This window comes from Symsagittifera roscoffensis, chromosome 3, assembly GCF_963678635.1.
Source record: "Symsagittifera roscoffensis chromosome 3, txSymRosc1.1, whole genome shotgun sequence".
NCBI classification, from domain to species: domain Eukaryota; kingdom Metazoa; phylum Xenacoelomorpha; order Acoela; family Convolutidae; genus Symsagittifera; species Symsagittifera roscoffensis.
Window position 1 is genome coordinate 23930284 of NC_087064.1, and position 27086 is coordinate 23957369.

The window sequence follows — 27086 nt, forward strand, 5'->3', positions numbered from 1 at the left end:
TTTCGGACTTTTATTTCTCGTGTCGTTAGTATCGATTTTCGCTCGGGCAATGTCGCTTTTTCTATATACTGCTACTGCAGCTGTTTTAACTGTGTGTGGGGTTTCTAAAACAACTTTCCCTTTTAATGGATTAGTCAATGCTTTTCCACTTTTCCGATTTTCATCTTTTCTCAGGAGATTAGTACTTGGCTCTAACTCCTCAGGTTTATCTTCGAGAAACCCGTATTCACATGAATACGATAACTCCTTCCGTAACTCCGGGTTAATCGTGCTCGTTTCGTCTACTATTCTTCTAATGTCATTCGCCGACGTATCTCGTCTTGTCGTGTTCCAACGTGCATTCACCTCCAATAGTGTCCTTAAAACTTTTGCCTGGTCTCTATTCTTAGCCGATTCTACCTCAACTTTGAACTTGGGACTGACGTCTCTGTTATCTTGTCCTTTTTTCACGATTTGCACAAGTTCCCGCGACTGGTCGATCCTCTTTTTTAACTGCGATGCTGTGAGTGCGGAGCGTTCCAGTTGTTTCTTATCTAAGCGATCAGAATTTTCAATGAATTTATCCCTTAATATCTTGAATTCTGTTTTTGGAAGGCGTCCGAAGTGTGCCTCGAATGGCGAACATTTAATCGTTTTCTGTTTACTCCATCTAAGGTCTCTAATTATCGTGCTAAGAGGAAATTTTATTGATGTGACGTTTTCATCCAATAACATGACTCCTAGTCTCCGTTTTATTGTTTGAATAGTTCTTTCAAAAGCCCGCATCCCCGGTGGTCCCCTACCGGACAGAATTTTTGTTCGATATTATTTTCAGAACACAAACTTTTTCATTTTTTTCCTTTAAATCCTGAGAATTGATCGGTTCTTATTGATTCTGGTATTCCGTGTGTATCAATGTAAGTACGCAGAAATTTCACTGATGATTTTCCCCCAGTTGATTTTTTTATTTTTACTGATGGAAATTGTAGTCTAATTGTAGCTCTTGCCGCGGCTGCGTGAGCAGTAGGAGAGGTTTTGACTCATTTTTTGGTATAATATATTTAATATTTTTACCATAGCGAGTACAACTACGACATTCTTCTGCCAAGTTCACAATGTCTTTGTGCATGTGTGGCCACCACAGGTACTTTGACACATCTAACATCGCTTCTTGACCTGGGTGGCCTCGATGAATTCGTTTAAGTACTGCAGGGCGTAGTTGTCCCGGAACGGCAAGTCTCCCATCTACTACTATGCAGTCGTCTACTACAGCCATCTGGTGCCAGAGTGAGTTTGTGTAAGGACCCATCAGTTCAAATGAATGGCGATCTTTCCGGTCTATTACTCTCCTAAGTCTATCCATCCATGTGTCCTCCGTGGTTAACTCGGCCAATAAAGTTCTGTCGAACAGATTCGACAAGTTGTTCAGAGTATTGTCCTCTATTTGTTCTGCTAGTCTGAATTCTTCCTTCCTGGACTTTCGAACACTTTTCTGTCCCCCAACTAGACTGACCTCCGGGCTTGAGATCGAGCTGTCTGCCGTAAGATCTACGTCGATGATCTTTTGAGCGATCCCTCCTGAGATGTCCTCCTGTGGGCTGAGCGTACTGGTTGATGCTTCCAATTCCAGCAAGCGTGCCGGAATTACTCTATCCTTCCGCTCGGATCCTACTAGATCCCAAGACAAAATCAGTCCTTGTGGCTTTGCTTGTGTAGTCTCTAAGGGTATCGGTGTTGATTTCGATTGACCCCAATCCTTTCTTCGATCAATAATGTCCATCTTTTTCCGTTCGACCTGTGGCGTATCGTCCTCCGAACTGTCTGAATCTTGTTCTCGATGCACTGTCCTTGTTCTCCTGTATGTTGTTTCCGTCATTTGTTCTAATAACTGGTCTCTACTTCTATGCCGTTCCATTATTTTGACTGTCTTTTTGGGCTTCTCCTCCATTCTGCTTTTCGATTCCAGATATGCTTGTTACTAATTTTGTCAACCGACTGTTTGCAATGAGAGATTTTACGTAAACTGTTCTGCTCAAATTTTGAAAGACTTGAATTTGAACGGTTTTCGTTCCGGTCGAGCCGTGTTTGTCTTTGGACAAAACGGTTGCTATAGCAACCATGGGATGACTTATCTATCAATTCATTCAATGTGTCTCTTAATCCAGAATGTTCCAGAATATTGTCATTCTGTATTTCTTTTGATGTATCATTTAGCCGACTGCTTAAGCAGTCGAGTGCTTTATGAAAACATTCAATCGATGCCACAACGAATTTTTCACCCAATTAAGACTCTGGCCACGGCTCCCCGTTACGTTCTCTTGACATATAATCCACAATCCCCATGTCCTTACCTGGTATATGTACTACCTTAAATTGGTAAGGTAGTAACCTATCCACCCACCTAGTAAGTCGGGATTGGTACGCTTTGTTAGATTTGTATTCACCTAAGGCTGATGTAAGAGCCTTATGATCTGTAGCCAGAGTGAATTCTTTCCCCAGTAGGTAGTGTTTGAATCTATCTACTGCCCAAACTACTGCGAGCAGTTCTAATTCGTTTGTCGAAAACTCTTTTCTTGAACGTTTAGATAACGTGATGCAAATGCAATAGGTACCCATTCCTTATCTTCCGTTTTTTGTTCTAATGTTGCCCCGAGACCGCTATGGCTGGCATCACATTTTACGCGAGTATCCTTTTTAGGATCATAGCAATGAATTTGTGCTATTCGTGCCACTGCTGTTTTTATCTCTTCAAAAGTTCTCGAGTGTTTTTCACCCCACTCGAATATTTTACAGGTAAATTAACGTTCTTCATCTTCTATTTCTCATTTTCTTCCCTTTACAATGGTCTAAGTTTGTCAGTTAAACTTGCAGCGCTCGGAATAAATTTTGAAAGGATCTTAGTTGTTTTAAAGATTTCGGATGTTGAAATTTTAGAATTGCCTCTGTTTTGGTGATTTTTGGTGTTATGCCCTCTGACGTGAGTTTATGGCCTAGCCAGTTAACTTCTGATTGAAAAAAAGCGCATTTTTCCAATTTTGACGCTAGATTCTCATTGTCCAATTTCTTCAAAACATTTGTTAACACCTGTTCATGTTCATGTTCATCTCCCTTAGACACAATTAAAATGTCATCCAGGAAATAGAAAGTATTTTTTGCATGATTCAATGTTCGATCCATAGGTTTTTGAAATTCTGCAGGCATGTCTGCTAATCCATAGATCCCGGTTAAAAACCTATATGTTCCTGTAGCCTGTTCACCCACTATGTTAAAATTACACAGCTTTGCTGTTTCTGCGTTTAGTTTGATCTGACTATAGGCATATTTCAAATCCAAGACAGCGAAATACAACATGCAGACTGTATTTGCAGTTACTATCTGACTGACTCCATCCAGTAATTCATCCACATTCGGCATCTGATATTTGTTCTTATACAGTTGCCTATTTATGGGTTTTGCATCTAGCGCTAGCTTAATAGAATCATCTTTTTTCACAGTAATAACTATCGGAGCAATGAAACAGTCACTCGTGCATTTGTCCAATTTTGTTATATGATCCTCCGATATTAGTTTCGATAGTTCAGCTTGCACTTTGTCTTATATACGAATAGGGATCCTCCTACCTTTTTCCTGAATGGGACATAGTGGGTATTTGATATTGGTGTTCACTACATGGGTTTTCGATTCCCCTTTTCTGTCAAATAGGGACGGGAATTTTTCGTAAAACTGATTTTTCCTACCTTCCGGCTGCTCACACAGTAACACGTCAAACCTGGATGTTTGTGATGGTGCAGACTTCTGTGTTGTCTGTATTCCCAGTTTTCCTTGCAAATCTAATCCTAGAATACATCTTGCTCTACGTTCTGTAAGCAAGAATGTTGAGTCCGTCACTTCCCCACCTGCTGACCGAATACTAGTACATAATGCAACAAGTTTTTGAATTGGTTGTTTCTTATAATCTACAAATTGCGTCGACAGATTCAGTTTTTCAGGTGGAATAAACTTTATCTTTGTAGCTCCCTCCATCAGTTGTTTGGCCGTTGTCCAATTCAGAAAAGATACTGGACTTCTTTTGTCAATTGTCATATTGATAATATGTGTATCGATTCTTACCAACGCTTTCAAAGATTTTATTTTGTGTGATCTTGGATCCCTTCTAATGTCTATTTTTCGAACATCTTTTTTTATCCGATCTGATTTGTTCGCATGTGATATCTGATGTTGGTTTGTCGAATATGTCATCTGTGACTCGTAATTTTGTTTCCACCGCCATGATTTCAAACTCTTCGCATGAATCAAAACTACAAATTAAATTGCATTCTTCTTCTGAACTAGAATTTTCTTCCGCAATTTTGTTCACCTGGTTGGATCTACACATTTTTGCGAAGTGGTTTGGCTTATTACAATTTTTACATTTTTTCCCCATTGCTGGACACATTTTCAGATGTCCTTCTCCAAAGGTTCTACCACATCTAGTACATGGTTTTTTTCAGTTCTGTTTTTATCTTTGTTATCGTTCCATTTTTTTTTTGATTTGGTCTCGATTCGGTCGTTTGTAATTCTGATTTTTGTTCCCATCTGCCATAATTGGTTTCTGTTTTATTTTAGTCTGCGGCTCGAAAATTTTTTCTCCCTTTGAACTTCCCACCACCGATTTTTGAAACGCTTGCGTCGTTTGTTTGTTTTGTTCAAATTTAATAGCCCGTTTCAATACTTCATCCGGTGTGGAAGTTTCAAAAGTCAATGTATCTTGCAATGCAGTATTCTTCATTCGTGATTTAAATAGATCTCTCACCAATTCTTCCAATAAACCACCCAATTCGATGGTAGCTGCTTGTGCAGTTAGAGCAGCGTGAAAAGACTCCAACGTCTCTCCAGATTCTTGTGTCCTGGTGAATAATCTATATCTCTCGTACGTAACATTTTTCGTCTTTTCCAATGATACTTTAGCTAATCTCACCATCTCTCTGAACTCAATCTTTGAGATTTCGATGTGTGGATTTTTCTGTACAAAATTTTTCTTTCCTTCGGTGCCTAATACCAAGAATAGACGAGACGTAAGTTGCTTTTGAACTTCGTTATTGAACACATTATGTCCTACTTTCGGACCTCGTTCTCTTCTTTCTTCATTTTCGAGTAATACTCTGTCTCTTCGTAATCTATCTCTCGCCTCCCTATCTGTAGTTGCCTGTACAGTTTCCTGCTCTCCTGGAGTTTCTGGTCGGGGCATTGGCTCCTCAATTACTTCTTTTGATTCTTCAAGTAATATATCAGGATTCACACTTTCTTTGACTGTCACTGCTAACATGAATTGATCCAACCAAATTTTGAAAGTCCACAGTGGATCCGAACAAGTGGATGTCCAGAACACTGGGATACCCATGTCGGTTTTGTTATCCTGTGCCATAAATCCTGCTGGCTGCGCCATGTGATAACGTAAAGTGATACTTTGCTTGTAAATGAAACTGATCGGTTTCAATTCTTCAATGCAATTTGAAACTCTCTTTTCTTTTCACTTCAATCGCGGTTGTGTGAACCAGCTTGTTAAACGTAACTCGGTACGCCAAGCTTAACAACAACTAAAATTATAGAATCTATGCAGCGATCAACACTGCCTGACCTTGGTCATTACATAATAACAAAATATATAATTATAGATACCAATAGCAATCCAAGTTTAGTGTGCAACAGAAGTTACTTGGTTACTGCACATGCAGTATGTGCTGTACCACAGCTTCATTTTAAAAGCAAAAACTTCAAAAACTTTTCTGAACAACGATTTTCTGTAAAAAATTTGAAAAAAAAAGTTTCATAAACTTCTTTAGTTTTCTATAGTTTTTCGTGTCTTTTTTCGACAAAAATTTTTGTTCATATTGCCTAAAATTACTACGACTGTCTACTATGCCTAAATTATTTTTTTTTACGTCAGATCCTTTTATCACACAAAGCAGAAAAAACTACACTAATTTGAAAAAAAATTGGTTGGTCGGAACATTCGGAGCTACTTGCACAGTAACCGGCTACCCTTGTTTTCATTTAGTTTTTGAAGACCCTTGCGTTCGTTTATAACCTAGTTATAAATCTTCGTTTAAAAAAATTTTTCATATAGTGGTATTATCACACGACGTACAAAAAGACACTAACTTTAAGAGAAACATTCTGAAAACCTGGTCGGAACATTCTGTGCTAATTGCACAGCAACCGGCTATCCTTGTTTCCTCATGTTTTTATCATGCTACTTCAGCACTAATTTATTTGATGCTTTAATTGACATCGCCGGAACGAAAGCATAGGCTCTATATTTAAGTTAAGGGCCTTGATAGTTTCTTAGGACACCACAATCATACTTTTACCCAAGTTTTATTTACCAATAACTCTTCGAGACCTTTTAAGTGGCAGTCGAGGTTAACGGACAGGCCAGGCCAAACAGAGTGTTAGGGGCGTTCCCTCCTTCCTCGAGGATTCGATCACCTGAAGTGTCCCCTCATTGGTACCATTTCACAATATCCCATTTTTGTTTGACCAACCTCGAAATTATTACTAAAATTGAGGGGAGCATATGCCGAAAAAAACACGATTTTATTTCCTGTCAAAACATCCAATTCAGAGTGGAGAAATTTAACTTAACTAGATCGCAAAGGAACACAAAACTATTGGTTGACCACACCCAAAACATTAAAAAAACGCCTTCAGGATTAGTATAGATACCAAATTTGAGGGGAAGCACACGACAAAAAAAATGAAATTTTTTCATCAAAACCTTCCCAAAAATTTCCAAAACAATTTTAATTTTTTTTAAATACAGTTTTTTTTTAAAATACAGTTACCTGCAGCGCAGAAATTTTTGCCAAATTAAATTAGATAAAGTTTCTAACGTTAGTGAGATTTCAGAAAATCCATTGGGTCAACCTTAAAAAGTCTACAACATTTTTGAAAATTGTTTGAGAGAATCTCCACTCGAGAAATTCCTAAATCTGACCCTTTTATAACCTTTTTTTGTGTTTTTGTTCATTTTGTAGGAAATACATATTGTTACAGCCGTTTTATTAGCATGAGTGGCTCCCCTATTTTGGCTCCCAATTCCGGGTAGCGAAGAATGATTCCACTAGACCCCACAATAACACACGTTTCGCCTGGTTTTGTCTCTGGCAGCGAGACCACTTTGATAAAATTCTGAACTGCTTTCCACTTCGTGGTTATTTCTGGTTTCGTTAAATAAAGTCGACTGAGTGAGCTCCCCGATCTAAAAAACATATTTTCTGTGACATCAAACTGGCGTGCACGAGAACTATTACGACTAAATATGTTTTTTTTTAATGTTTGATCTTTTTCTAAATACGCAGCTAGTAAAATGTCAAGCTCTCTCTGAAGCCCAGAAAAACTATAATCAATTAAAAAAAATTCTCAAATTTCCTTTTTCTTAACAAAAAATCGTTGCTCTAAAAAACTCACGTGTGCTAAACCGTTGAGTTGGTCCTTTGTAGGGGTTTATATACTCTTTACTTTTTACCAAGGTGTAATAAAGAAAACATCGTCTTAAACTGTTATCAAAACTTAGTTACATGCCTCTTCCTAAAAACCCCCGTCCCTGCTAAAAACGCTCCTCCTTCTCCTAAAAACTCCCCATCCTGCAAATGGCTCTGCGATTCACTACCCTGGTATAAACATTGCACAAACTCACAAGTTTTGAAGTAAAAACGGAGAAACAGTAGCTCTTCTTCTGTCGAAGAAGTTCTTGTCTTCTGACCTCCTCGGCAGCTGATGAGTGATGTTCACGACACCAGATCCCCCATATAAGGCTATTGTAAGACTCCCACTGGCTATTAGGGCTCTCTGTAATTAAAGATACCAACTCAAGACTTGTCAAAATGACTCGATTATACAGAATTTTTAAAATGAGTAGTAACGGCTACAGATTTTTGTGTGCAACAGGTGAATGACAAGGAGACGGGTCTGATCCAGACAGTGAATATAATAGGCATTTATGAGAGATATATAAGTAAACAAATCAGAAGCAAGGTAACCAATTAGAAGAAAACAATTAGCCGAATAGTGAGTCACTATTTATTACAGCAGTTAGTCTTGTTTTCGTTCGATTTGAATGTGAGCAAGTTGTGGACTAATTATTCGGTTAACGCCTAATTCGGTCAATTGCCCGCCAAAATATCTTGTTTGTTTTATTCGTTGTTAATTTTACTGTCTGTATACGGCCGGTGTTAGGGATGAGGACCAACTTTTTACCAGACCGACCTTTTATCAGAAAAGTTATAACATGGACCTTTTACCAGTCTCGATAAACAAATTTGATTGACAGATGTAATGATGCCTTTAGTCTGATTAAAGACAATGTTTTCACGGGGTTTTTTGGCGAAGTTTTGTTTGTTTTAACTGTTTTTTTTTCAAAATCTCCACTAATATAAATTTATCTTAATTGAATTATTGCATTGTGGTCTGGTATAAGGTCGGTCTGGTAAAAAATCTACCCACGCTAGAAATTTTATCAAAGCGGTTTTTTTCGCAGTCTTATTTTGTAGCTGATTCAGAAAAATTTTCATGTGAGAACGCTAATTTCAAACGCAGTTATGGCGACTAGCGACCGCTTGCTCCGCTGCGAAATTATGCGAAACGAGGGTTATTGGGCGCGTAAGTCTGTTTTTTTTCTTGCCAAATAATCAGTCTGTTATGTTTCTCAAGTTATCAGTTTTGTTTAAACGCTGTGAGAAAATTGTCTAAAACAAGTAAGCTTGACCCAGAAGTGAGCGTGATTTTACGGCTGTCAAACAAATATCCATCTTGAATCAGTCAAGCGTCTTATTATGTTGTTATTATGCTAATTTCTCTCATTTCTCACTTTTTCAAGACTCATTTTTCATTTTTTAGGTCTAAAAACCTAATGTAGTTGTTACGTTTAGATCAGTGAAGTTTTTCTAGAGGGGGTGGTGGTTTTTCCAAAATTTTTGAAATTTTTGCAATTTTGAAAAATTTTAGGTTGACCAATTTGGTTTTCGGAGCTCTCTCAAAACTATAAGGACCCTAGCCAAATTTTTTGAGGACCCAAAGGACACGCAGGCAACTTTTAAAAAAAACAGCCCAAAATGGCGTTTTTAGGCACTTTTTGGAAAATTTTGACCAAAAATTGCGATTTTTTCGACGCGCGCTCCCCCTCAAAATTAGTGATATTGGCGCCCAAGGCGCCTTTAGAAAAAATTTGAGGTCATTCAACGAAAAATGGATGTCCCCCCTCGGCACGCTACTGCTTTAGATAAAGATGTATGTCGCCTGAAAAATGGATGTCGCCCATCGGTACGCTACTGCTTTAGATAAAGATAGACATATCGATTATTCCAAAACTCAAACAGATTATCTAGATAATCATAAATAATCTTGTGAAAAATTATCAGCTGCTCTCAATTTGAAGAAAAATCAATGACTCCTACTGATGATTTTAATTATCAGAAAGACATAACAAAAATCATGATTAGTTCTCCAAATTAATTGAAATTCCGACAAAAATTTACTGCAAATTTTGGTCGGAATCTCAATTAATTTTGAGAATTAATCATAATTTTTGTGATGTCTTTCTGATAATTAATATCATAATTATCATAATATCATACTAATTATCTTAATATCATAATTCGCGAACACGTGTTCCGCCAAGCTGAATTATCGTTCTACAATGTCACTTGTACTACCCACTCTAAACCAGGTCAATTTTTGAAACTTTGACACTGAATACAGTGCCTGCTCAGCATATATGCCCTCCTCAGTCGCTTTTTCTATATCTTCAGAGAGTTGGAACCCCGACAACGCCGTTTTTTCAGAAACGCTCAGATCAGTTTCATTTATGAAAGCGACAATACCATTTCCGAAATGAAGATAGTGAGTTAAGGTTTCTTGACCGAGCCCCCAAATAATGTTCTAGTCCAGGTTTGTTTTGCATAACTTTGTGAAAAAGTGCCCTGATCTTCCCGAGGCTAATTATCTCACTCTGGAGTACACCTGTAAATGGGATCAAATTTTTCAGGATACCGAGTAGAGAACTAAGTCTCAAATTGTCGGCAGCTAGCAGTAGAAAGAAAAGGAAATGACAGGGTCGTTTTGGTCAAAAAAATGACTACCTCTAAATATCGATAAAATACAAAGAAGTGCTGGAATCCGTCTAACCATCAACAATGAGTCCAAAAACTTGCCAAAAAAGTTTCGACTGGGGCTAATAATTTTGGTAAAGTGCGTTTTATAAAAAGCATTTTTTGGGGTAAAATTAGTCATTTTAGCATGTTTTCTCAGAAGCTTACAAAAGAATTTAGCTCGAACTAAAGTCGCCTACAAAACCCCTCGACATTGATAATCTGAAACTGGATTAATGTTAAAACTAATCCTAAAGTACACCACTGTAATTTCCAAATAAAAACTAGTTGATGAAAACAGTCCGTTTTAATCAATAGGCACTATTTGAGAAAAAAGAACAAGAAATATATTGATGAACTTGACAACAAAAAATAATGGATCTCATTAAACTAGATCCCCTTTTGGTACCTTCTAAGTAATTGTCACCCTGTAAGGAAATAATTCAACCTTTAAGCATGTCTGAAATTTAAACTTAGTAAGGAATCTCGCCCCCCCCCACTCCGCTTTGCAAAGAGATCCCCCTTTGCTAATAGTTGAGAGATTAAAAAGTGAGCTACCTCGCTGCACATAAGAAAGTAGATGAAGAAGAATGATTCCACTAGACCCCACAATAACACACGTTTCGCCTGGTTTTGTCTCTGGCAGCGAGACCACATTGATAAAATTCTGAACTGCTTTCCACTTCGTGGTTATTTCTGGTTTCGTTAAATAAAGTCGACTGAGTGCGCTCCCCGATCTAAAAAACACATTTCTGTGACATCAAACTGGCGTGCACGAGAACTATTACGACTAAATATGTTTTTTTTAATGTTTGATATTTTTCTAAATACGCAGCTAGTAAAATGTCAAGCTCTCTCTGAAGCCCAGAAAAACTCTAATCAATTTTAAAAAAATTTCTCAAATTTCCTTTTCTTTACAAAAAAAATGTTGCTCTAAAAAAACTCACGTGTGCTAAACCGTTGTGTTGGTCCTTTGTAGGGGTTTATATACTCTTTACTTTGTACCAAGGTGTATTAAAGAAAATATCGTCTTAAACTGTTATCAAAACTTAGTTACATGCCTCTGTTATCAAAAACGCTCCTCCTTCTCCTAAAAACTCCCCATCCTGCAAATGCCTCTGCGATTCACTACCCTGGTATAAAAATTGCACAAACTCACAAGTTTTGAAGTAAAAACGGAGAAACAGTAGCTCTTCTTCTGTCGAAGAAGTTCTTGTCTTCTGACCTCCTCGGCAGCTGATGAGTGATGTTCACGACACCAGATCCCCCATATAAGGCTATTGTAAGACTCCCACTGGCTATTAGGGCTCTCTGTAATTAAAGATACCAACTCAAGAATCGTCAAAACGACTCGATTATACAGAATTTTTAAAATGAGTAGTAACGGCTACAGATTTTTGTGTGCAACAGGTGAATGACAAGGAGACGGGTCTGATCCAGACAGTGAATATAATAGGCATTTATGAGAGATATATAAGGAAACAAATCAGAAGCAAGGTAACCAATTAGAAGAAAACAATTAGCCGAATAGTGAGTCACTATTTATTACTGCAGTTAGTCTTGTTTTCGTTCGATTTGAATGTGAGCAAGTTGTGGACTAATTATTCGGTTAACGCCTAATTCGGTCAATTGCCCGCCAAAATATCTTGTTTGTTTTATTCGTTGTTAATTTTACTGTCTGTATACGGCCGGTGTTAGGGATGAGGACCAACTTTTTACCAGAACAACCTTTTATCAGAAAAGTTATAACATGGACCTTTTACCAGTCTCGATAAACAAATTTGATTGACAGATGTAATGATGCCTTTAGTCTGGTTAAAGACAATGTTTTCACGGGGTTTTTTGGCGAAGTTTTATTTGTTTTAACTGTTTTTTTTTTTCAAAATCTCCACTAATATAAATTTATCTTAATTGAATTATTGCATTGTGGTCTGGTATAAGGTCGGTCTGGTAAAAACTCTACCCACGCTAGAAATTTTATCAAAGCGGTTTTTTTCGCAGTCTTATTTTGTAAGTGATTCAGAAAAATTTTCATGTGAGAACGCTAATTTCAAACGCAGTTATGGCGACTAGCGACCGCTTGCTCCGCTGCGAAATTATGCGAAACGAGGGTTATTGGGCGCGTAAGTCTGTTTTTTTTTCTTGCCAAATAATCAGTCTGTTATGTTTCTCAAGTTATCAATTTTGTTTAAACGCTGTGAGAAAATTGTCTAAAACAAGTAAGCTTGACCCAGAAGTGAGCGTGATTTTACGGCTGTCAAACAAATATCCATCTTGAATCAGTCAAGCGTCTTATTATGTTGGTCTGCTAATTTCTCTCATTTCTCACTTTTTCAAGACTCATTTTTTATTTTTTAATGGTCTAAAAACCTTATGTAGTTGTTACGTTTAGATCAGTGAAGTTTTTCTAGAGGGGGTGGTGGTTTTTCCAAAATTTTTGAAATTTTTGCAATTTTGAAAAATTTTAGGTTGACCAATTTGATTTTCGGAGCTCTCTCAAAACTATAAGGACCCTAGCCAAATTTTTTGAGGACCCAAAGGACACGCAGGCAACTTTTAAAAAAAAAACAGACCAAAATGGCGTTTTTAGGCACTTTTTGGAAAATTTTGACCGAAAAATTGCGATTTTTTCGACGCGCGCTCCCCCTCAAAATTAGTGATATTGGCGCCCAAGGCGCCTTTAGAAAAAATTTGAGGTCAATCAACGAAAAATGGATGTCCCCCCTCGGCACGCTACTGCTTTAGATAAAGATGTATGTCGCCTGAAAAATGGATGTCGCCCATCGGTACGCTACTGCTTTAGATAAAGATAGACATATCGATTATTCCAAAACTCAAACAGATTATCTAGATAATCATAAATAATCTTGTGAAAAATTATCAGCTGCTCTCAGTTTGAAGAAAAATCAATGACTCCTACTGATGATTTTAATTATCAGAAAGACATAACAAAAATCATGATTAATTCTCAAAATTAATTGAAATTCCGACAAAAATTTACTGCAAATTTTGGTCGGAATCTCAATTAATTTTGAGAATTAATCATGATTTTTGTGATGTCTTTCTGATAATTAATATCATAATTATCATAATATCATACTAATTATCTTAATATCATAATTCGCGAACACGTGTTCCGCCAAGCTGAATAATCGTTCTACAATGTCACTTGTACTACCCACTCTAAACCAGGTCAATTTTTGAAACTTTGACACTGAATACACTGTGCCCTCCTCAGTCGCTTTTTCTATATCTTCAGAGAGTTGGAACCCCGACAACGCCATTTTTTCAGAAACGCTCAGATCAGTTTTATTTATGAAAGCGACAATACCATTTCCGAAATGAAGATAGTGAGTTAAGGTTTCTTGACCGAGCCCCCAAGTAATGTTCTAGTCCAGGTTAGTTTTGCATAACTTTGTGAAAAAGTGCCCTGATCTTCCCGAGGCTAATTATCTCACTCTGGAGTACACCTGTAAATGGGATCAAAATTTTCAGGATACCGAGTAGAGAACTAAGTCTCAAATTGTCGGCAGCTAGCGGCAGAAAAAAAAGGAAATGACAGGGTCGTTTTGGTCAAAAAAATGACTACCTCTAAATATCGATAAAATGCGAAGAAGTGCTGGAATCCGTCTAACCATCAACAATGAGTCTAAAAACTTGCCAAAAAAGTTTCGACTGGGGCTAATAATTTTGGTAAAGTGCGTTTTATAAAACGCATTTTTTGGGGTAAAATTAGTCATTTTAGCATGTTTTCTCAGAAACTCAGGTTTTTCAGCTGTTTTACAAAAGCTTACAAAAGAATTTAGCTCGAACTAAAAACGCCTACAAAACCCCTCGACATTGATAATCTGAAACTCGATTAATGTTAAACCTAATCCTAAAGTACACCACTGTAATTTCCAAATAAAAAATACTTGATGAAAACAGTCCGTTTTAATCAATAGGCACTATTTGACAAAAAAGAACAAGAAAAATATTGATGAATTTGACAACAAGAAATAATAGATCTCATTAAACTAGCCCCCCTTTTGGTACCTTCTAAGTAATTGTCACCCTGTAAGGAAATAATTCAACCTTTAAGCATATCTGAAATTTGTACTTAGTAAAGAATCTCGCCCCCCCCCACTCCGATTTGCAAAGAGATCCCCCTTTGCTAATAGTTGAGAGATTGAAAAGTGAGCTACCTGGCTGCACATAAGAAAGTAGATGAAGAAGAATGAGAAGAGAAGGAGGAAGGAGAGATAGGCTAAGAGTAGTTTGCTCACTCTCAGCCACGACAACCATTTAGACACCCCCATCTAGAACAGAAAAATAGTTGAGTTAAATAAATTTTCCATGAGCTCCTTTCCAGGGTTGAGCTGTTTGACCTGCTTGCTAAACCAAAAAAAACTGGTAGGGCGATTAGTGTGATATCATATTAAAGTCCGTTCAGTCAGTCGTAAATCGGTTTAGAAAAAAAATTTCTTTCAGTGATAAGTGAAATTATTCACCGTTTTGCTGTTTGATCGTCTATGTTACATCGAAGAGTTGATAAGACTCTACTCCATATCTGAATATACGGGCGGAATTAGGGGGGGAGGGGCGGCCACCTCCTTTCTCAGGGATGCGACCCCTTGCCAACCCAAAGTGTCTCCTCCTTTGTACTGTTTATAGATATCCATTTTTAGTGACGGAATCTAAAATTTTTCTAAAGGCGCCTTCGGTGCCAAAATATACTCATTTTGAGGGGGTAGCGCGCGCCAAAAAAAAAACACAATTTTTTGTGAACATTTTTCGAAAAGCACAAAAAAGCCGTTTTTGGCCTGTTTTTTTTTATGGAAAATTTGCCTGCGACGCACAAAAATTGGCCAAAACAGGGTCTTTTAGGGGCTTTGGCAGACCTCCGAAAATCAATTTGGTCGACATAAAAAAACGTTTGACAAAAACATTCCAAGTTGTTTTCGAAATCCGCCACCCTCCTCCCTCTCGAGAAAAGACTAGATCCGCCCCTGCCTGAATCTATTGCAACTTTTGTTTTGAGTCTTTGTAAAAAGGCGGTTCGACAATAGTAAACTCCGGAATCCAAATCAAAATAAAACTAACTTAATCTCTTCCAAAGAATAGCACAAGAGTGAGAGCTAGAGGTCACACCAAAGGTGACAGACACGCCGTTGGCCGGTATCTGCAGGTATTTAATTAGCACCGATAGAGTGACACATGATTGACAGTAAGAGTAGTTAAGAGATGATGAAATGAAACGGATTGAAATAGCACTATATGACATTCCCTCTCTCTAAAAATTGGAAAATTGTAAAGTTTTCTTGACTGAAAAATGCAAATAATTAAATTTAACTGATAGTTATTTTTGAAGTACTCAATTGAAATGATATTAACTATTGCTGCAGCTGGAGTTTTCACAAACCAAAATACCGCCGCAGGCGATGAAAGAATTTGAGTTTTAGGAAGACCTTTAAAAAAACCATCCCTCTCCCTGAACTTCGATAAAGTTTTTGGACAGTATAAGTTTCTATTTTACTCTTTTCCTTGGTCGATTTTTTTACAAAGATGGTCTATCATCACCTCTCCCATCCTCCTGACCGCCGTTCGCTTACGCCCACTTTTTTGGGACGCCGTTGTTTCTTGACTGTCGTTCGAGTCGTTGCTACTGTACGACACCAGTCGTTGTTTGCGTACACATTTTTTAGTTTCAGTCGGTTGCGAAGTATTCGCCACTTTTTCCGCTACGCCTGTCGCTGGTGCTGCTGTTTCTGGTTCCTGGATTCCGATCTGGGTTGTTGCCGTTGGTTGAGGTGTCTATACTTCCACCAATTCAGACGAAGCCAGTGCCAATGGTTTGCGTTGCGTCAGGGGTCCAGAGGGCTCTCGTTCCGATTCTTCAAATTAACTGTGCCTGATAAACGTTCGCTTGATTGAGAGCGCGATGTTTTGGCTTTCGTTTTCGCTGTCTGATTCGCCAATCGATTTGAATTGTCGGCTTGTAGTGGTTTGATTGAGAGTCCTTGGCTTCTTTGGCTCCGATAATGGTTGTTGATAAGTAATTGTTTCCGGTGTAGGCGGCTGAGGAAATATAGCTGAAACCTTTTTTGAATTTTTTGAGATTGCCACCGCCGACTTCCTAAGAACAACGCCATTGTTTAGAGTAATTGTATATGCGCTCGTTGCTTTCACCTTTGAATTAATTTTTTTCTATACCTTTGGAGATTCCGATCTCCAGTGCGCTGATAAAAATGACTTGAATTGCCTGGCTTCTGGTCCACATAGTCCGATTTCCGAAACGATGGTTCGGAAATGATGGCAGCTCCTCCGTGAGCCTTCACGGGTGGTTCCGGCTCTTCGGGTCATACACCAAGTCCGAGCGCACACCCCAGTTGGTGTCTGCCGGGTGGGGTAAATCATTCCCCGCCAGATCGTTACTATCTGAACATGCAGATTTCTCTTTTGGTGCTTTCCATCAATTCAAATGTTGAAACGAAGGTTTCTATGTGAGATTTCCTGAACAGTATCTGCCTCGCGTCGATGATGGGCCTCAAATGGCGTTAGTTTTGTAGTGGCGTTAACTGAAATGCGAAGCGCACCGAAGGCTCCTTCAACCATGTTCCCCGGGATTTTTCTTCTTCGCGTACGTGAGAATAGAGTTGTTAAAACTACCTATTGTCCTTTCCACACATCCAGTAGCGCAATGATCATTTACAGGTGATTTTCTAATTTCGATTCTCTCAGTGTTACAAAACGTTTTAACATAGTTTGATGTAAAGTTCGTTCCCTGATCTATATGAGTCCTTCCAGGCACACCATGGGTTACTATGTAATCTTTTCAGAATTTCAATATTTTATCCGATCTATTATTTCCGCACATCATAGCCGACGGCCAACGCTACTACGACATAATCAGATTATTAGGATCAACCGGAGGAATAGTTTCGCCGACGTATGCCGAAGGTAAGGAATTCCGTTGTCCATATATTATCATTTTTTCGACTTAGTAGTGAGCGCAGTGGGGCGAAGGTCTCAGCAAGCACGGGCAAAGACTTGTGTAAGCTGTTTATGGAGCCCATAAATAATTTCAGCTGCGATAACGCTCACTGAGGCTTAGCATTTCGATAGGTTTGGTTTTTCGCTCCAACGGTGTGATGCCCGTCAGTGTAACCTTATGATCGAGCCATTCACAGCTCTTTTGGGCAAATTTACATTTTGTCAGCTTTAGCGACAGGTTTTCTTTGTCTAATTTCCGTAGGGGCTTCTCTACGGTCGCTATATGATCAATTTCTGAGCCTTTTGTTTATCATCGATGAACGAGTGAGCCTGAGGAAATTCCGACAGATTGCTATCCATTATTCGTTGAAACTCCGCCAGCGTCGTTGTAAGGTCGTAGAACCCGGACTTGAAACGGTGCGTACCGGTCAATTTTCTTCCGATTAGTGAAAACTTGCGTTGAATGCTCGCATCCGCACTTAAGGGAAATTGCTTATACGCGTACGTCAAATCCATTTGTGAAAAAAATCTCCACCGGCTTTCCTTCACTGATGGTTTGTCAGACGGTGTCAATTAACTCCTCTTTAATTGACATCTGATATTCGTTTTTATGGACTTGTTTGTTCAATTCGCTTCCAGTGCTAATTTAACCGACCCGTCCTTTCTGACCGTGATAACGATCGGTGAAACAAAGTAATTATCCGAACATTCGTCCAATTTTTCAGTAATTTTGTAATCTCCCTATCCATCTTTTCTTCCAAAGGGATTGGGACCCACCGTCCTTTTTGTTACACCGGAGTAAAGCTCTCAAAAAATCTGCCAGTGCTTTATAGTTGCTAATCTTTCCTACCCTGCAAAGGAGGTTTCTAAGTTGCTTACTGAAATATTCCTGCCGCGGGCTTAGTTGAATCTCTGGGCCCCCGGTCGCATCCTGGTCTATCACCATCACCATGCCCTCTGGTTGTTGTTGCACCAATTTTAGTCCTTAAGTCTCCATTAGGTCCCCTCCAATGATCGATAGTCTGTTGCGTCCTATCATCTTTATTCTGGCCGCTGTTTTCCATCCATTCGGTTCAAGTTGCACGTTCATCGCTCGATTATCTTAAGCGGGTTATTTCCGTAGTCGCGGAACTTGTTACTGTCAGATTCTCCTACTTGACATTTTGTGCACCCAGGGTGCTCCTGAAAGGCCAAAGATGAAAATTGCGATGGGTGATCCGCTGTCTATTCATACACGTGTGGTCTTTCCATTAATGTTCAAAAACAATTGCACCCCCGCGACCTTGAGTTCAGTGACATTTTGGATCGAATTGCCATTACCAAGTAGTCGCCAGAACTATCCGAATCCCAAGAATGTGAATGTGCTGGCACCGCGAGCTGATTTACCCAGCCAACCGAAATTCCGTGTTGTGTTGAGCCGTCTTGCGGTGTATCGGCATAATCCAGTGGTCCATCGTCCTGTTCTTGAATGAGATTGACTGCTTCTCGTCCCCTTTTACTTGCTTATTTTCCCCAGCAGGTACGTTCATAGTGTCCAATTTTCATGCAATAATTGCAAGTAACATTCTTTGCTGGGCACTTGGTCATGTGATCCGGGGTAAATCGTGGTTGGTCACAGTTGTAACACTTCCTGCTTGTCTGCTTCAGTCCTCCTCCTCTTGCGAACCTGCGCCTGGGGTACGATCCCCTTCCCCGGGGACGAGAGCTCCGGTATCCTCCTCGGATAATTCCAACTGGTTCCTCTTTGATTCGTATACCACCTCCCGATGGTGCCGACAAAGTTCCTCTTCGTTGATCGGCAAAGTTAGTTCTGGGCTTCCCGATTATTCATACTGACAATGAGAACGTCCCCCAATATCCGGTCTTCCAATGTGCCAAAAATGCACCTCGATGCCAACCAGTTGAGCACCGGGTAAAATTGCTCGAGCGCCTCGCTAATTGTTGCTTCCTCGACCGTAACTGGAAAGTTTCATAAGTTTCATTCCGCTCCTTCTTAAATTCCGCTTCTAGTGCCTCGTCTACTCGGGGTATCGTGTCGCCCTGAGCAACAGGTATAGATTTGAAATCAACGTTTTCTCACATGTCAATCGGTTCTTGCCATCCACCTCGTCTGGTAAGGCCGTTATTTGAGCCGCCTAAGTGATCCATCGAAATAGAAGTTTTAAGGGTTTTTTTCGTGTTTGGCGACCATCCCCCATTGAAAATGTGTATATCAAAATTCCCACAGCATAGGCTTCTCACTGCATTTCGATGGCCAGAATGTAGTTATGGCCAATGACTTCTTCCATCACTTGGACCTGCTGACTGCGCCATGTGAAATGTCGGTTTGACAATAGTAAATTCCGGAATCCAAATCAAAATGTAAATAACTTAATCTTCCAAAGTATAGCACAAGAGTGAGAGCTAGAGGTCACACCAAAGGTGACAGACACGCCGTTGGCCGGTACCTGCATGTATTCAATTAGCACCGATAGAATGATACATGATTGATAGTTTGAATTGAAACAAATTGAACTAGCACTATACTTCATCTTACAAAAATGGGCTCTAAAAAATTGAAAAATCGAATTTAGTAATTTTTTAAATGTTATTTTTTTAAGGTACTTTAATTGGATAATTGCGTTCATAACATCACTAGGAAGCAGTCGGCTATAGTTTTTGCAAGCTTTATTTTGACTGGAACAATCTCTGCGACTTTCCAAGCAACCAACTAAACATCTCTTGACAAAAGGAAAGAAAATCTGTTTTTGTAAGCTCAGTATCTTAATATCTACTTTCTCTTCTTTCTTTTGTAAGATATTATACTACTGAGATGTAGTTAAGGATTGATTTGAGGGGGGAGCAGTTGGATGAGGAGGATGGGGGGTCGGCTGGAGGATGAGAGTCCGCTGCGATCCCCATACCCCCAGGGAAATAACCCCCTTCCACCAAAAAGTCCCCCATTGATACTTACACGGCATTATACATACGGCATTTTAGAACTACGGTGTTTTATTTTACACAGTATTCTCCTCTGTCACAAAGTTCAATAACGGAATCTCTTAGTCTGATTTAGTCCTAACTGAGGTAACCGAAGGAAGTTCTTGGCAACAACTATCTGAACAACGCATACAACACGTCGGAAGCTATATCACACAAACCGTCAAAATGGGCGTTTCATGGTGCCCAAGAAATTTCAGAGCGCTTATTTTATATAAGAGATTGAATTTTTAAAAATAAAAAACTCGGTTACTTTTGTTTGAAATGCATGTATTAAAACCACTGTCTAAAAATGTTTAGACTCGTTAAGTTTTCAAAATTAAATTATTTTCGTATTTACGGTAATAAAACGCAATCAAATTGTTTTTGGCCAGTTTTTTCAAAATTTCAAAAAAAATAGAGCTTCTAAGACAGTTAAAAGAAAAACAAGAAAATACCCACAAATCTTTTAAAAACCTATAAATAGAAAAAATTTTGTAAGATGGTCAACCAGAAAGCGTTGACAAATTTCCTTCTTTTCTTAAGTCGCACCGTCAGTTTCTTCTTAAGTCGCGCCGTCAGTCTTTTTTTAAGCCGCGGCGCTTTATTATTTTCTTAAGTTGCCGCTTAGGTATTTTGTTAAGTCGCGCCGTCGGCCTTATCTTAAGTCGCGCCGCTTAAGATAATACCAACGGCGCGACTTATGAAAAGACCTAAGTGGCGCGACTTAAGAAAAGGCTTAAGCGCCGCGGCTTAAGAAAAGACTTGAGCAAAGCGACTTAAGACAAGACCGACGGCGCGACTTAAGAAGTGACCTAAGCGGCGCGACTTAAGAATGCTTTTATAGGGAAGGCGAATTTTTTCAATAGTTTTTATTTACCTTGTCTGGAATGGAATACTGTAAACTTTTCTGAAAAAAGAACGATTTAGGAATGATTCACATGTTTGCCAAGTAGGTTTGTTCGGTAAATATACTTTGAAAAAAGTTGAGCGAAAATATTTTTTCTATAAACTTCAGATTCAGACAACAGGTTTACTTACTTATATAGCTATGCATTCTAAGCTTTTGTAGGAACAATTGTTTTTGAACAAAAATGCCGATAATAAAACTGCTATAAAATTGCGCTTCTTTAATTAGCTGGCAAGCCATATGGTTTTTATTTGCTCGGAAATCTTTTTTATCAAAGAGCACATAAAAACGTGTTTTGAAAACACCCTGTTTTTTATTAAAAGCTATGATTATTGTAGTTTTTCTTAAAAAGGTCATAAAATCTGTTCTTTTGTAGAGGTTTTTTTATGACAACCTGATTGTTTTACTCTTATGACATCATTCCGTCGGTGTTTTAAGTCTTTGTTTCTTAGGCTTGTAAAAACACAAATTCGCAACGGACCAGATTTCAAACTCTTCAAACGCCCTGTTTATGGATTTTTCTAACGCATGTTACTTCCATTGACCTGTTGGTTCAATCAAGTATAAATCAATGAAACTATGAAAAAATTTATGCACTTTGAAACCAAGTTTATTAGCAGGGGGGATCTTTACTTTACAATTCGTTTAATGGAAAGATGGGTTCTGCTGCGCGAACTAGACTTTCTTTTTTATTAGTTCCCCTCTGGACACGCCTGCCAAATTGGAGCTTCTTAAACCCGGCACTATATTCACAAGTGGTGAAAAATATCCTGCACTGAAACATATTGTTGAGAATTATACTTTTTGTACTAAGCTACGGCGACAATGAAACAATCCCTATGAACAGAAAGACCTCATTTCAGGCCAGATATCTTAGCATAAACCGGGGTCACTAAAATTACTGTGAACAACACGGTAATCCACATTGTAAAACTCTGCAAAAAAAAGATGTGTGTTGCGTGCAAGCTACCTTGCGTGCTGCGGAAAGATAAGCGTGTTATGAGCGCACTCAGTAGCGTGCCGAAGGATGTGAGGTGGGGAGTGGGGGGTACTGTTTTTATACCGAAGGGTGGCGGGACTGTGGCGAAGGATGGCGACTCAATTATGGTTGTCAAATTTTTCCAAAGGGTCCCCGTCCCTATTTTTGGCTGACTAATATAAAAAAATTTCTAAAGGCCTCCGGTGCCAATATAAATACGTTTGAGGGGGGGGGGGGGGGGGTGTAAAAATGTTTAAAAACGCTCAACACGTCCATTTCAGCCTGATGTTTTTTAAATTTGCCTGTGGGCGCAAAAATTTTTTGACGTAGAGTCCTTATAGTACTTTTTTTCGGAGAACTCAATAAATTAAATTGGTCGACCTACAAAAAAAGTCAATAAACTTTTCAAAATTTTTTTCGAAAAACCGCAGCGCTGGAAAAATTTCTGCGCAAGCCACTGAGCGTAAAATCTAATTAATTTTACTATTTAGACTGAAATATATAATATTCTGAAAACATCGTACAGTAGAAATTTACAAAAATATCAAACAAAGGGAAGTATAAAAGTGACCAAGAGTGCTCTTATTAAGGCATAGCCTTGAATGTTCCGACTGCCACTATGAAGGTCCAAGGAATGAAGAATAAAAAATAAACTTAAGAACTGGTAAATATACAAAAAAGAGAGAAAAAATTACTTTAAAATTGATTTAATAAGCGTCTAGCCCTGGAGTTCACCGATAAGTATCGATTATAATGGAATTTCAGTGACAAAAGTATTGAACAATATGATCGATTATAGATGCCAAATATTAAATATCATTTCATTTTTAATGGATTATAATTACTTTCATAATCTAGTTTTTGGTGGATCATAATGGTTTTCAAATCTTTTCCATACCAAAAAAACGTAGTACTTTTTTTCTCTATTTTTTTCTTTACTTAAGTAGAAGAAAGTTATGCTCGTTTTTCTGCACAAAAACCCCTTATAAATTATTCTTTTCTGCATAAAAATTACCTATTCAGCTTGTTACCTATTTCTGCAGAACTAGGACATACTTAAGATAAATTTGTAACTAATTAATAAACAAAATGAAACAAAAAAAAACAAAATCAATTCACAAACTCTGGCACAAAGTTTAGAATTCACAAACTTTTTTTCTGGCTGCTTTTTGATTGCCCTTTGGTTCACCTCCCCCACCCCAGTTTACAGTTTACCCCCACTCCCATCCCTCAAGTTTTTACCATTGAACTGGGCGGGGAGGGGCAGGGGGTGTAAAATTGGCAGGGGGTTAGAAGAGGCGGTGAAATTTACGCTGACTCATAGCCCTCCGCGCTCATCCATTCTATTCGATAGTCATAGTAAAATAGGACAAATGAAAAACAGTTTTTGGAAAAAAAAACATCAAGAAAATCTTTTAAAAATTGTTAAGAAAATGAAACACATTCAGTGATAAAAATAGACAAGCTTAAATAAGCTGCAAACTGCCTTTTGACAAGCTTTATCAGTTAAATATTAGACCAAACCGGTTCGGTTTTCAAACCATTTTTTTCGACACAAAAAAATTATCATATCAGTTTTTCTAGACGCAGAGAATTTTTTTACACGTTTTTTATTGTAATTCGAATCATGAATAAAAAGGCTTTGATATGATATATCACATGAATCATTCCGATGATTATTTGTGGTACCTAATTTTGCACGCAACTGGTACAAATTTTTTCCGCAACTGCACTAAACAGGAAATGAGATAATTTGAAAAAAATAATAACTGAAAATTTTTGAGACTCACAACTTAAACTCAATTTAATTGATGAATATCTTTGAAACTCCAATGAGCGCGTATTATTAGTTCCAAGTAGCTTGCCTCAAACAAATTGTTGCCAAAGTAGTCCTAAGTTCAAACCTATCTTTTAAATGGTTTAATTTACCTCAGTAACTGCCTGAACCATGTGCATTTATACACTAGTTATATCTATCAAATACATGCAAAACTAACATACAAATGACCTCAAGCTATGTGATATAACTGATCGAAGTTTTTATTAAATTAACTTCAATAATTTATAATCGCACCCTGTAATTTTATGACTTTCTTACGAAAGTGGGTATGGTATGTTCTGATTGAAACAAAATATGAATTTTATTTATATTGAAAGGACAATGTACACTTTTCATTTAATTCTTATTCTTATTTCTTAGCTGAATTAGCAAAGAAACTGAAACGACACTGCTCGTATCAAACTGAAGCCCTGAATGTTCCGACTGCTTTTTGAGGTTTATGGAGCAGTAATAACATTAAAAAAATCAAAAGTAATAAAATAAAATTAATTTTTTTTCTCTAAATTTTGAGATTTTTAGAGAAAATCATTCCCCACACGCCATATAAAGTACAAAAAGGATAGATTTCGCTCCTTGTAACAAATCATTTATGACAAATAAGCTTCTTTCAACCAATTTGGAACGATTCCTACGACCGATTAAATCTCCACTTACGCGTTAATAGCGCGAAAAAATTGGCTATCTTTAAACCCCCATAACTTCACGAAAAATGGTTTCTCAAGCTTATCATCCCGTGTTTTTAACCCTTTTTCTTAACCCCCTCTCATATAACCCCAAAATTAGATAACCCCACTACAAAATAACCCTTTTTTACTACCAATTGTTAGAATCAAATTGAAACTTAGGACTTGTATGCCATAATGCTTGTATGCCATGACTTTTTCTGAACGGCCTGCTCAAAATCCAGCAATTTTTTTTCAGGTCTACTATCAATGGCTAGTACTTTGAGGGCTTCTTAGAAACGGTGCTAGGTTTTTTCTGTTTTATTTGGCGGTAACGCATATATGCAAGCGGGGGCTATTCCTGAAAGACTAAATCTATCGAGTAAAGTTGATAAAATAATTTCGGGGTGACTTTCAAATTTTTGTCAGCCAACTAAAAGTTGGATTTTTCAAGCACACGTAGCATTTCAGTGTCGCCGAATAAAATAATCCTCTGATCATTTTGCCCATGTCATTTTGCGATCATTTTGCCCACTCTTATTAATCTTATAAAGTTTTTGAAAAGATCGGGTATTTCGAAACTTCTGTTTGCTGAGGAGACTGCTGAGACTTCTTCTCGTTGCTTGCGCGCGCTCGTTGTGCGGTGCAAGCTAAATTGTCTTTGGTTGGTAGGGCTAGTTGAGTGGCACTGTCATCTGGTATGGAATGAAATGCGGTTGCGATTGCGATGATTGGGTTTTTACTATCGCTCAGATCCTTGATGTTTTTCAAAACTAGTTGTCTTGTTTTTGCGTGTAAGATAACACTTGTGGCCAGATACCGCTATCATTTGTTTGTCTTTCGAAAATAAAATAAAATGGAAAGACGCTTCAAACTTTATATTTGATGGAATGGTATGACAATGGTTAAACAAATAGGCAGTATGAGTTTTTTTTTTTATAAAACTCACAAACGTTTTTTGTTGCCTTCAATTACCACCATGTAGGTTATCTCTGTTTTAAACGCGTGAATGAGGGATTATTTCTTAAGCTAATCGAAATGCAATTATTTTTGACCGACAAATAATGAAGTGAATTAAGAATGGCTTCTCTGGCCTGAATTAGTACACCTCATTATAATACTACTATGAGTGTAAAAAAACTTAATAAAAGAAGTTAATTTGAAACAAATTATTGTCATTAAAGGGGGTTAAATTGTTGTGGGGTTATCTTGTTACGAAGTTATAAAGTAGGGAATGTAAACATAGGTGGTTAATTATCGTGGGGTGAAAAAATTATCACAGATAAAATATCTTTTCAAATTTAAGCTCAGGACAAGAATACCTTTGAATGAAATAAAAAACTTCTGTCAAAAATGGCTAGTTTAAAAGTCAACATTTGTCTGAAGAAAAAAACGCAACCCGAGCACACATCTTCCGTTACTTTCGTTACGAAAATTGGAGCAATGAATACTTTGGACGCCGTTTACCAGTTGTTAAGTTTTCATTGGTTGCCGGAAAAGAGATTTCACTAATGTTGCTGAATTCCAAAAAATACGCCTTGCGAGCGGAAAACTACCGGTTTTTGCTACCCTTAATTTTATCCAAACCCCCGCGAAACCGATTAACTACTCGAAGCAAAGTCTTTAATCGCTGACGATCTCTTTTTACAGAAGTATTTCTGATTGGCTACATCGAATGCTGACTTTGTTCATTTAAATAGTTTTGAAGTAGTATCTAATGAGGCCGACACGTAGTTTGTTGAACCTCATTTTTAATAATAATTTTCAGGCTAAAGATGCTCTAAATTAAATATTTAATTGTTTTAGAGACTTTATGGGAGTTTTACTATTAGACTTTAAAAGAGAAAGCGAAAAGAATCCGTTTTTCCTACCGATCTTTTTGTCCGGCGTTTCTAAGTCTTTTGCAAGTAGAAATACTCGCCTGATATGTTTAGGAAATCAAAGGTACAGAAAAGGGGGCCTAATTGTTTTGATTTTTCAGACTTTTTTTCATTTAATCAGAGAGAGGCTGAACCGTTGAGACTTTTTGATTTTTTAACACTGAATAATTTTCCATCAAAACAAGGGTCTTTAGAACTTAAGTATAAGACAAAACAAAACGCAAAGACATAAAGCAGTTTTTCTATTGCTAAAGCTAACTTTTTAAAAGAAAAAGTCGGGTTTTTAAAGTCGGGTTAAAGAAAACACAAACCTGCTGCAAAATTGTCGTGTTTTTTTTCCGAATCAGTTACAAAAATCAATGAGGAGATAGGGAGCGTCTTTGAATGCTTTTTTCTAAAATTCTTCGATCAAATGGAAATTTTGTCTGCGCAAAAGGACAAAAAAGAAGAATCGATAAGAAATTCTGCCGATAAAACCAAATATCAGACAAATTGTAATAATAGTTATTTTTGGGGATCAAAGTTAATAATTATGCTAGGAAAAAAACGTAAGTTTTTGAATTAAATACATCAATGATCTCGAACAAAGTTTTAGCTATTCAGATTTTTCTAGTTTCAAATTCTGCTTATATTTTTACGGTAACTCCTGATGAGTACTGTGGGCAAGAAAAAAAAACGAATTTTAAAAAACGCTTATTTGAATTGCGACCTCAAGCAAAAACGACAGTTTTATATTATAATGGATTTCACTTTCTTTTTTTCTAATTCATCTGAAAATA

General features: G+C 37.8%; 1 long non-coding RNA gene across 1 annotated transcript; it reads right to left on the reverse strand.

Annotated features, from left to right (window-relative positions):
- Positions 1 to 10729: 10729 nt before the first annotated feature.
- LOC134841072 (uncharacterized) lies at positions 10730 to 26786 on the reverse strand. Its single transcript, XR_010162450.1, has 4 exons — positions 26619 to 26786; positions 14291 to 14404; positions 11266 to 11417; positions 10730 to 10843 (listed from the first exon to the last, which is right to left on the reverse strand). It is a non-coding gene; the product is annotated as an uncharacterized LOC134841072 (long non-coding RNA).
- Positions 26787 to 27086: the final 300 nt, after the last annotated feature.